General features: G+C 38.6%; 1 protein-coding gene across 6 annotated transcripts in view; it reads right to left on the reverse strand.

Moving 5' to 3' along the window:
* The window catches only part of LOC117405917 (stAR-related lipid transfer protein 13-like), a 153,648-nt gene that overhangs the window by 18,871 nt on the left and 121,829 nt on the right, over positions 1-12,948 (reverse strand). The window contains exon 1 of one of the 6 annotated variants that reach the window (XM_034009435.3): positions 9,826-9,952. The exons of the other annotated variants lie outside the window; for them this stretch is intronic. The gene's annotated coding sequence lies outside the window, so the exon portion shown is untranslated. Of the gene's footprint in view, positions 1-9,825; positions 9,953-12,948 lie in introns of those variants that run through there. 6 annotated transcript variants of the gene reach the window in all.

Here is a 12,948-nt window from a genome sequence, read left to right on the forward strand (position 1 = left end):
TACTTCAAAGTGATATATAGTACGTAATAACTATAAATATGCACCAAAAAAAGCGTATTCCTTTTGTTGTGATATCGTAAAAATCTATACCCAGGTGCTTGTGAGAGTGGGGGTTCATGTATAAAGGTTGTATGCCTTAAGAAGAAAGGTGTGATGGGATATCAGCGGAATACTTGTCCGCTGATATACAATTACAGTTTAAGTGCAGAGGTGCTGGATTATTACAGTCTGGTTTCATGCAACAATTATGATGGTGACCGAACGTGTGTGAGTACTGTTGTGTAAAAAAAAATGGTTAAAATGAACAGTTGCATTAAAACAATGTAGAACAGCGAAAAACAAAAAAACATGCATTAGCAAGTGAAAAGGTTACCGTTTTTTTTTTTGGTGTGAACTCCAGTAAACCTACGTTGTCGTTCCCCAGTCAAATCGTATAGTGCCTAAATAAGCACGGTAATTTACCAGAATAAAAAACAGTAACGAAAAAGAAAATGTAGAACATAAAAAGATCAACCAGATATAGTCAACGAAAGACAACACATTATTCAAATTCTTTGTCCGTATTATATATTTAAGTAAGGCAAGTTTATTTTTCTGTTAAAAGTGCTCCCGGCTATAATGTTCTGCCACCCGGCTGTACAGAATTCCTGGGGAGAACCCTGCTAAAACATATGGTGGCTGATGTAAGGACAGGGCAGTGCAAACAATTGTGGCTGCAAAATCCAAATTGCCTAGCGGCCAATCAATTATATTGCATTGCGGCCTTTGGAAGCTGAAGAGCAATGCAAATTACTCAACATGCACAAATAAATTAGCTGCAATCATGATAATGTGGGTTGCAATGAGCACTGCCTCAGCCTGTGCATCGGGCTATTTAGCGGCTGCACTTACAGCCCAGTGGTGAAGTGAGTTAAGAGTACAGACAGCAGTAGGCGCTGTATGAGATTTGTGGAGCATGAAAATCAAACCAAACAAAAACAATATGTCAGAGGAAGGTCAGCAAAGTCCTCTTGATGCACGGAAAAGAAAAGCTTTCTGAGGAGGAGCCGAGAGTCCTTACGGCTGAGGTCACTCAGCATGAAATTGAGTTATTTGGAAAAGCCTCAGCCAACATCAGTTATGCTACCAAAGAGGTCATATGGTCCTCTATAGTGGAGAAAGTCATGCTGACGGTGTTACCAGGGGGACAGTCAACTAGGTGATGAAAAGGTGGCAGGACCTGCAACGGCTAACAAAAGCGAAACTTGCAATGCAGCACAGGCATGCAGCAGGCGCAGGAGGAGGGCCACCATCCACATCACAGCTGACACAACTGCAGAGGCAAGCGGAAAGGACAATCCATCCCAAACAAAGTGACCCTGGGTGTGAATATGCTGGATCTTCTCCGTCTTGCCCTTGTCCTCTGAAGGTTTTCCTGCCTGTCCTCAACAAGAGCCCAGCATCGCCACATCAAAACTTTACTGGACTAAAACGTTTAGAAATTGAACATTTGTAACATTCCAGTTCTCCTTTCTATGAGATTCTAAAGTTTAGATACTAAACACTATGACACAGATCCTGCAATTAAACCACTGTCTGTGTTATCTTGAAAATTACAAATATAATAACAGCAGTCTGACATAAAACTTACCAATTTCATAGTGGAAGTTCTCTTACAAAAAAATAAACATTCACAAATAGATACTTAATTGGGACAATCATTCTAAAGTCATTGTACAGTCCCTGGTGGATATATAAATCCTACACAGTACACTTAACGTCTTCTTTCCCACACTGGTTCACATTCTTTAAGTATGTGGGAGAGCAATGAATCAGTAGGCTCTGATTTCTAATCCACATACAAGGATATCCCAGTAATTAATTCATATATTTCATAACACTGCCATCTGGCTATCCATGTGAGCACAATTCTGCTCTAAATGGGCTGTGCCACACTGAATTTAATACAGGGGAAGCTTTGGCTTGCTCAGGTCTTTTACTTGCTGGAAAAACCCTGTAAATATTTTTGAAGTGAATATCTCATATGATACTCTAAACTTCATGAAAAAAACACCCTTTTCAAAATCTGGAGTTTAATCTGAGGCAGCAATTTTGGCTGAAGCAACTGAAGTAGTCTAGAGTACCCCCTATCCGATTTTGGAATGGAACTGCTCCAGTAAAAGTTGTTCCTTAGGGGCTGGGAATTCCAGATGTTGCTCTAGCAAGCCTCCTTAGAAATGGAAAAAACAAAGGCAGCTGTACAGGGAAAACCTGACAAACAAAGGGAAATCAAGGAGCAGTGAGTCAGTGAGCTTTGCTTAATGTGGTTATGATTCCAAAAACTGTACCACAAGAAAGACAAGTAACAAACATGTATTTTTTCTTCTCCTGGGAAAGTTTAAGCTTAATTAGTTAACAGCATTATATCATTGTTGCTTCAATCTTGTAACAGGCAATTCAGTAACACAGACCAGTTTCAAACTTATTGTAAGGTCTTGTGCAACAGCTACAGTATTTCCTCATGTTTTGATGCATTTTCAAGTCTGGTTATTTGTGTGAAACCCATGGGCCAGGCTGTTCACAACCTTTGAAATCATACTTAAAAAAATAAAAAATAATAAAATAAATGTAAAGCCTGCACTATCCTCAGAAGAATGTTACAAAAGCTTTTTTGTATGTAGTAATAATAAAATTAGGAAATTAGAAGCATCAGAAGCAATAGGTGTTGCTTTCTGAGACTGATAAACCTTAAATACATTGAGTCTGGATTTTTATTTCAACTCTGGAGGCACAGTATGGAGGGCTTGGTGGTCCAGAGGTTAAAGAAAAGAGGTTGATACCAGGAGGTCCCCGGTTCTAATCACCGCTCAGCCGCTGACTAACTGTGTGTGACCCTGAGCAACTCACTTAACCTCCTGGTGCGCTGTCCTTTGGATGAGACGTAAAACCGAGGTCCTATTGCAAGTGACTCTGCAATAGTTTTTGATGCATAGTTCACCCCCTAGTCTCTGTAAATCGCTTTGGATAAAAGCACCTGCTAAATAACAAAATAATAATAGTGCATTTCTTTCATTGGGATTTCTTCCTGTATGATCCTTTTTGGGAATTGTATCTGTCCCATTGCCCTAATTACTAGGATAAATATAACAGTTTGCATTTACTGGCACCTATACCTAACAACCCTCTCTACTGTAACATGAGAGTATCACTATTACTCCCCTGCAGCTGGCTATGTGTACAACTACTGAAGAGACTTGACATTGGTCAATGTAACATTACACTATATTGCAGTTTGTCAAGCCTTTCAAATAAAGCCAAGTCTCCTTTACAGACCAAGTGACCAAGTTTAACATCACACACCTGCTGAATGCTTCACAATTTGTAGGACAAAAATGTGTATTACTACGCTATGGAATTACACAAGCAAGAAATCAGTCATTCAAAGCTTATTCGCTGCCTGGATATTTCCACCCCCTGCTTCACAATGCACCTTTCGTAGAAGTCTGCTTGAAGATAATATTGTCTGCTTTCTGCTCGGGTAGATGCATTGAAATATGTTCTTGAATGAACTGGTTGTACACACTGTTTCTTTGATTGTAATGGTGTGAATAACATGTTTGGGACAGGGTTCAAATACTGGGTAGTGTGGGTTACAGCAAACCACGCTACTCTTTTTATTATGACCTTGTTCTAGCTACACTGCTTGAGCAGCAAGACACTCTTCCAGTACAAGAAACTCTAAAATTAAACAGACTGAAAAAACGACTTTTGACAGTGCTCCCCTGTCATTTCCTGTGGAATGCTAGAGTATATACTAGGGATGCTAAAGTTCTTTACAGTTTGTAAACTTGCTGTTACATACAGTGTGTACTTTTCTGTAGGAAGTGCTGCTATGATAGCGATAGTGGACCTGAGTCTTTAAAAAAACAACACAGTCAAGCAAAACACCTTACAGATTTCGAGAAATATACATTGATTTATTACAAACATTTGGAATTCACCTTCTTTTAAAACATCGCATCATGGGGCTTTTCAAACAAACATACTGGTAATCCCTTGTTTCAGTAATAGGGAATTAACAACTTTTCTTCTCTGAAACTGCCAATTTATTTGGGGCCTTCCAAAACACTCAACGTCACTGTCATACAGTTTATCAACAACACCAGCCATTTCTGAAAACAGATCATGAAACTAAAATCTGAAACTCCCCCACCCCTTTTCAAGGTGACAGGCCGGTATGTAGTAGGAAATTCCCACAGTGTCACCAATCACCCCCCTTCTTCCAAACTTCCTGTAACAATCCAACCAAGGACAGATAGTTCCTCTATCCCCGTGTTTCGCTTGCCAATGGAAAGACCGCTTTATCTGTCAATAACATTCTGTATTACAACCATGAAAGTTGTGGACTGGCCGCACTGGATAGTGAAGTCTTCTCTATTTCAAAAAAGATCAGGGATTTAATAAGCAGTGGCAATGTGCTTTATGCTTCTCAGCATTACAAGCGTACCTCAAACCTGTCCTGAGGGACCACCCTCTTATGGGATAAAGGACTTCTGCTCATACAATCTTTTTTTTTTTTTTTGCTCAAAATCACATGCATTACTCACTACACAATCTAATATGTTGGAACAAAAATTATGCAACAGCAAAAAAAATAAATAAAAATCTTGACATTCCTATCTATTGAGTCACACCATAGACATGGTTCATGGAATTAGTCAATAACGGAACCCCGTTTAAAATTAGACACCTACAATGTTGCCAGCTCCTGGTCCAGGCCCTGGTACTCTCCCGCCTAGACTACTGCAACTCCCTCCTGGCTGGCCTCCCTGCGTCCGCCACCCGTCCGCTCCAGCTCATCCAGAACTCTGCTGCCCGCCTGGTGTTATCTCTGCCTCGCTTCGCCCACGCTACTCCACTACTCTGCTCGCTCCACTGGCTCCCGATCACCGCTCGCATCCAGTTCAAGACTCTTGTACTAGCCTACAGATGCCTTGACCAGTCTGCACCCAGCTACCTCCAGACCCTCATCTCTCCCTACACCCCCACTCGACCTCTCCGCTCCGCCTGCACTAGAAGACTAGCTCTACCACCGCTACGCTCCCCTGCCTCCAGAGCCCGCTCCTTCTCCACCCTTGCTCCGCAGTGGTGGAATGACCTTCCTACAGATGTCAGGACTGCCCAGTCCCTGACCACATTCCGGCGCCTCCTTAAGACTCACCTCTTCAAAGAGCACCTGTAGAACTCCTCTGTTTGTATCCTGGGACACTATCACCCTTCATGTAAATGTGCTTTATTTTGCTCTTATCAGCCCCTATTTTACTGCATTTAATCCTGTACTTCAGAATACTGTAATCTGCCAAGTTTTTAACCTGTAGTACTTTGTATTTAATCACATCCTGATGTAACTATCACTATTTAATCATATCCTGATGTAACTATCACTATTACCTGCTGTTTTATTGAATTGTGGTTTGTCAAACTTGTACTTTACTTGAACAAAAGTTATTGTATTTCTTGCTCTTATTGTATTACTTGTATTGTAACGCTTGAAATGTTTTTGCTTACGATTGTAAGTCGCCCTGGATAAGGGCGTCTGCTAAGAAATAAATAATAATAATAATAATAATTGGGAATCCTAACAGACATTTTTTCCATTACTACTTTGCTAAATTAGGAGTTGTTATTCTATTAGATGCTTCACTCTTACATCTGCACTCTGTCTGTATTAAAAAACATGTACCCTGGCTTTCTCAGACCCCTAGCATATCTTTTTGTTCAAGTACAGACAGAATGCTTATTTTCTTTCTCAAAGTGACATAATCTAAGCAGACAAGAGAATAAGCCACAGAGGTTTGGTATACAAAATTTGACTTAACCATGGTCAAACCACAAACACAGCGAAGCACAGTGACTATTTTGGTCTTAATTTATCAGAAACCATTGTATATTTAGTGGTTCATTCTTTAAGATATTTTTGTAGCTATAAGCCATATTCTTACAGATGTTGGGACGATAAACGTAAACTAACATTACAGAAGCTGTTAAATTGCACAGGCACCAAATCTCATCAGCCCCTAGTGGACTTGTAGTTCAAACACCTTCACATAATTTAGAAACAAATCATTTAGCAACAAAATTAACAATATAAAAACACATTTGTGTTGAAATATTTGTCTCTGTAAGTCGCCTTGGATAAAGGTGTCTGCTAAATAAACAAATAATAATACAGTAAAGAAGCCTCTGATTGCTATAGCCCAAATGCACAGTAGTGATGCTTAACCACTGTTACCCTTTTCAACTTGGTTTCAACTTAAAATAGTGTTTTTAAACCATGCCTAACATTACTTTCTGAGTTATATTTAGACCTTGCCAGAGGTTGCTAGGAAACGGATTTGACCATTCATAAAATAAAGAATCCAGAAAGTGATTTCATTTTGAGGTCTCTGGCGTGGTATCGTGCACACCCTTTCCAAACCGCAGTCTGTACTAACTCTGTCTTTACATATTCCCTACTGAAATACGCCAACCCTGTTTTTCCACCTACTACTGTTTTGGTGATCTAAAAAAAACAGACAAAAAGCTGCAATGCGGCCCCAGCGCCAGACTGACAAATGCATAAGCAGCTTACATACTGGGATCTCTGATGTGTGAAGTGCTATAGTCTTGCCCAAGGGTTGGCAATTCAAGGTTGTTTTGTTACTATTTACAGGAAGTGCAAATCTATTTTTTATATGTTCACAATTGAAATACTGTTATTCAATAGAAACAAATTGTCTTAAATATTGATACAATGACCTGTTCTTTTCTGCATTTCCACTGTTTAGCTCAATTCCTCAACATGTGTATGTGGCATTGTGGCAAGCACCTTGGCTATTTACTGTAGGTGGTCCATGTTTTGATAGATGTGCTATATTGATGTGCAAGACGTATTGACATTTTTCATTATTATCATATTGTAATTCATTGTATAGCAAGTGTCTCTTAATACACTAGACGTTTTTCTGAAAACTATCTTCAGATGACATGGTTGACTAATTAGGCTGTTTTGTACTATGCATTACAGGGTACGTGTTTTATTTATCCAATGCACCTTAACCGTGACCTGAAGAGGTCATTCTCCTTTGGGAGAGCTGAAAGTGTCATTCCACCTTCATGCTGTTCTAATCTGTAGCCTGTTTAGAGAATATAGTACTGTTAATTATGAACAAGGATTTGAAGTTTGGGATGTACTCGTTTACACATCAAATGGATTTAAACATTTAAAAATAGAAATGAAATGGATGATTTATGACCTTAGAATGGTTCGTAGACTCAACAAAACATAACAACTTCCTCTCAGCATTTCAGCTACCATAATCTCTTTTTAGGCTGTAGAAGCAGGCTATATAGAACAAAATCAAATGACAGCCTTGTCTGATGTCCATGCACACTGACACAACATCCACCCACCCAAGTCTCCATACCCTACACTGTCGTGTACAATATAAAGTAGGCGACATGAGAACTCTTGTTTTCTATGCATCTAAAACACTTCATCGCTCAACCCGGATTGTATTTCTACAACTCTGTTAACCTGTACAAATGTCTTTACATTTTATTCAAAGCTAAACCACAAATGCATCTGCTGACAAGAGAATAAGGTCTTACAGTGTCGTAAGCAAAAATAAAAGGTGCAGGCAGCGGTGGCAACATTCTTTTCCTTTTCCAAGCAGACTCCTTAGTGAATACCCTTTAATCTGAAGGCACCACCTCAAGACTCACTGCTTGAGTCTCTAATCTGAAAGTGCTTAACCACCTGGAGGTTTGAGACAGTTCCCTGAGTTAAAGCATGTCCGCAGAACTGGGCTAGTTGCCTTAAAACAAAGGAGGAGCTCTCAGCTGGGTTCAACATGTAAAGCTATATCATAAAATAATGATGAATTCCTTTCAAGAAATACATCCACTGAACAGATACACTGAATTAAAAGAAAGGATTATGTTTAAAAAAAAGAATCTGGAATTTACAAAAGACACACAAGCATAATCTAGAGACCCACTCAATGGAACAAATGTTGACATTTTAGCATGTAATAATTCCAGACTTATTAAAAAAAAAAAAAAAGCACAAACCAGGAATTTGGTAATGAACTCAATGTACGAGCTTTAAAACATCTGTCTACAAGGTCATTGGTATGATGAATGCTAAGCAAAAGCAATTTAAAATAAGTGGTCACTCCTATGATTCTCAGCCTTTTAGTCTTATATCACTACAGTACAGATCTGTAAATTTAGCTGAATAGCTACATCTTGCTTAAATTGCTTAAATAAATGCAATGTACAACTAACAGCCATGTGTTCAGATTTAGTGTGACCTATTGCTGAAAAAATGCAGCAAAATCTTGGTAGCTAATGGCTAGCTTGAGCCACAGCCTGCCGATCCCAAATATCTGTTACAGATACATTTCTCACCTTCATGGTTATTAAGGCTTAAAATAACATGTGGCACTAATACTCTCCTCACTGTTGAAAGTGACCCCTGAATCTAAAAAACTTCACTCATTGAAGTGCAGGTGCATTCCTGATTGGTCACTCCCACACACACACACACATGACATCCATTAACACGGCCACAGAGTAATGCTCCAGCTGCTGTTTGGTTGTCACTGGTCTAAAATGATATCTGTTGGTGTGCCAAACAAATGAGACCTGCCACAGGGCCTGCAAGGAATAAAATATCCTTACACTATTTTCCACAGCTCTGAACGTCCTCATCCTGTGGCCAAAACCCTGAGCATAAATTAAATCAATCAACATGATTTTCTGTAAAATACATACAACAGTCATTTGCAAGGCTTGAGCAGAAGATAAATGATTCCAGACGTTGGACGGAAGCCATTTTCCCACACATGCAAAAATGTTTTGACATCCATCTTGGGGTATAGCAGGAATTTTTTTTTTTTTTTTTTTTGGTGAGAAAAAACACTAACTTTTTTTCCCTCTTGCAGCCTTGGAACACAATGCTATATTTTTTTTAAAAGTAACCACTAAAAGAGTCAACACTAGAATTTCAAATTGTTTTAACTGCATCTCTCCTCTTCATTAAGTTCACAACTTTGTTATTATACTGAAATGCATTTACTGAATTGTATTATCTTGAAATGATCAATGTAGGCATTTAAAAGTGTACACATCAATATATGTTTCTGCTATAAGTATAAACTGCAACAGGAAGACAGTTTAACCAATGTATTTATATTTAGAAGAAAGTAGTCTAATTATTTGACGAAGTTTCAACCAGAAGTCTTTATCAGTTTTAGTATTTCTACATATTGTTTAATGGATTAGACTAGTTTACATAGTGTAAACAATCAAAATGTAGACAGTGACAAAATGGTGACAATAGTCTGTTCCATGTTCAGGGACAGATTTATTTAGTTTTTGCTAGCAATAAACAAGCCCATGTGTATTTAAAGAACTATAAATACACCTTTGTTTTTTTTTTTTTTTACTAGTTTTTACTTTGTGCAATTTCTGCACTACAGCAAACGTTTAATCAATCTGCCCGTCTTTGGTCCTATTTTAAAGAAAGGGCAAAGTTTGCCTTAATTTCCATTTCTGTTTTCTAAATTAAGAAAACAGTTTTTAACATTATAAAATTAGCAAGAGACAAGAGATTAGCATGTAACAATTTAATGACCTTCAACTGTTTCTTGCTAGTTAGTTTTGCTTCAATTTGTTCTTATGTTGTATTTTTCTTTTACTCCCTTCATAAACAGATACATGAATACATAAATGTGTATATCAAAGTAAGCAGCTCCAATTTTCACATCATGTAAATGTGTAAGCTTGACAGTAAGACGGTACCTCTTGATGTCCGGCACTCTTTTCCAAGAAGTGCCTCTAATTTCAACGCTGTCCCATCATGGACCAAAAGTGAAAAATACCCAGACTTCCATCCAACCCCTGCTGATGCCTCCTGGTTTCCAAGCTGTTGTCTCCAGTCTGGTTTCTATATCACCACTTTGAACTGGCTCTTTTCAGATCTGATTTTTAAACCCCGCCCCCATATACAGAGGAGTGGAATTCACAGCTGGATTCTTGTACAAGCTTTCCTCTCTAATAATGAATCTGTATTTACAGTAACATTGTTTCCAGCAAGCAACTGTCGTCAGCAAAATATTTGGTCTACCTTTACGTCAAACTGTAGGAACTGACTTTGCTATCACACAGCATTTTGCTTTGAATAATTACACAGCTCATACTCATACAGTTCCAGTCTCTAATGTGTGTGTGGTAATTATTGTATTGTCTGGAACAGCTGTGTGGAGTAGTGGTTAGGGCTCTGGACTCTTGACCAGAGGGTTGTGGGTTCAATCCCAGGTGGGGGACATTGTTGCTGTACCCTTGAGCAAGGTACTTTACCTACATTGCTCCAGTAAAAACCCAACTGTATAAATGGGTAATTGTATGTAAAAAATAATGTAATTGTCTGTAAAAATAATGTAATATCTTGTAACAGTTGTAAGTTGCCCTGGATAAGGGCTCTGCTAAGAAATAAATAATAATTATAGTTTGCCAACAAGCACAATGGAGAAGATGAATCTGTGTGAATATTTTTAATACAATAAATGTATGTCTTGGTCAATATGTTTTGGTTTGACTGTTGAAGTTAAGGATGTATGTTATTCCACTCAGGGATCAAACTGGAGTACATACATAAAAACTGAAGCCAAAAGACAACCTGCATAGAAATACATCACTGTAAATAGAGTATTATTCATTAGGAAACAGTCTACCCACCTAACCCTATATTATGTTAGAGAAGCTAATGGCTGGGAAAAAAACTTTTTCCATTTCTATAAATTGCCAGCTAAGCTGTGATTGGTGTTCTAAAAAGGTCAGCACTTCAGTCAGCCCAAACCATTCTCTCCTGTAATTTCCCACTTACTGACGTGTTATACTGGTTGCTTAGAAACAGGGCCTAGACAAGTTCTCAGCAGAGGATATGCACTAAAAGTTAAATTGGTAAAACTGGGCCTAATAATCATACACTGGATCAGTGTAGACTATTTCAGAATCAGTGCATAATCAGTGTGGTTTAATGTCTTCTTCTTTTACCCATGCTGGGGCATTATATTGAATTCTGGTCAGAAAACAGTGCCTTCTACTGAACCATAAACACCACTTCCTGTAACAAAGCTGGAGTAGGTTTGAAGTCTCCTATCCATGGACTGACAAGGCCCAGCCTTGTACTGCTTCTCTGATCTGAAGAGATGGAAATCCATGATGGTATGACAGGTTGCTATTGTCATTTATGATGTGGCCATGTGTGGGTAACGTATGCGTTTCCTAATGGCGCAAGTAGGCAGAGCTGATGTCTAAAATACAGGCTTACGCTCAGAAAAGTCAATAAAGTCACCACTGTTGTCTCAAAAGGGATTTAAGGTGTCAAACGGCACCTCTGCTTACTTTATTGAACTCATAAGTGTTCAATAAAGAAACAAATACATTAAAACATACATGAGAATAAACCTGCAAAATAAAAAATGTACATAACATATAATTCTGTTTCTTAGAAAAAAATAAGAAAATCTAGAGGATGATTAAAGAATATAATTAGTGCATCCTACAGTATACATTTACCCTGACAAAAATGTATAAATATTCCTATATATTTATGTGGCAAAGTGGTTGCAGCGTGCAGGTGTAGGCGTGATGCAGCGCTCAAGACAATGACAAACAACTAAGTACTGGTGAAATGGAGGTTTATTTTTGTAATCCAAAGTCTGATGACAAAACAGTAAACAATAATGATAACAGACAATACACAATGGTTTGCGTATTGCTCTGTTTTAATCCACGGGTTGGCCACAAAATAATAGTCCCGATATTTAAACACTCACACGTAACACAAACACGATCACAAGTCCACAGGGAGTGTTATAGTGCTCGTGGTGCAAATACAGTTAATCGTGACTGTGGCGACAGCTCCGGATCGTGTTAGCCGCCTAATAACAACAAACAAACAGTTTTTAGACACGACAAAACAAACAAAACACTCACGATTACAATTGGTCTCCTTCCGTTTTAGCGTTAACCATAACAAAGGAACAATTGCAACTGCTCCTCCAATCCATGGCTGCCACATCGTTTCCCTTCCGGGTCGATGATTTAGTGTACTGTAGCTCCGCCCCCTTTCTAGATGGCCGACTTCCGCCTAACCCTGGGAATGAATTGTCTGGCCATCCAGTCCAGGGCACTCTATTCCCTTTACACAGCGCCCTCACAGGTCGGGAGGGAGAATCATTCTGTCTCTGTCACAATTTGAAATTAAACAATATTTCTGATCTTTGAAGCAGCTGGTGTCTTTTTTGTTGAAATCATGCAGCTCTATGCAGTGTGTTCAATCATTTACAGGAAGCCAACTTAACCGGCTGCAAGGTTCCTAAAATGCAGTGCAACAGGTAGTGTGTCAATAAGGCAAACATGTGCTGTATTTATTTTAAAGTAATACAAATATGTACATTTACACTCTTTCAGAAATGTGAATTTTTATGGGGAACTACATATTTTACACGATAATGGGTACATTTCACGGAGATCGTGAAATCCATGATAACTATGAAAAAAGTACAGCCTTACTAATGACCGATCCAACTGAAGCCAGACTAAGAGCGGACTTTTTAAATAAAACAAAAGCAGGTCTTTAAAACAAGAGATACCAGAGCATATGTCATAATATAGCTTTAACTAGAAACACATCTAACGGTAGTTTACTTCTACACAAAGTCTACCTCGATGGTAAGAACATTTGTCTCTGACTTTATCCACTTGGAAGACTATCTCCTCACACACTTGATAGATCCTGCAGTAACATGTGATATGAATTATGACTGACAGCTGCTGAGTCAGAATGCCTTTTGCCCTTTTGCCTATCCTCTGGATATTTCTAATTGATTCAATGTGGTACATACTAAGATCCATATC

The sequence above is a fragment of the Acipenser ruthenus genome, chromosome 9, assembly GCF_902713425.1.
Source record: "Acipenser ruthenus chromosome 9, fAciRut3.2 maternal haplotype, whole genome shotgun sequence".
NCBI lineage: Eukaryota > Metazoa > Chordata > Actinopteri > Acipenseriformes > Acipenseridae > Acipenser > Acipenser ruthenus.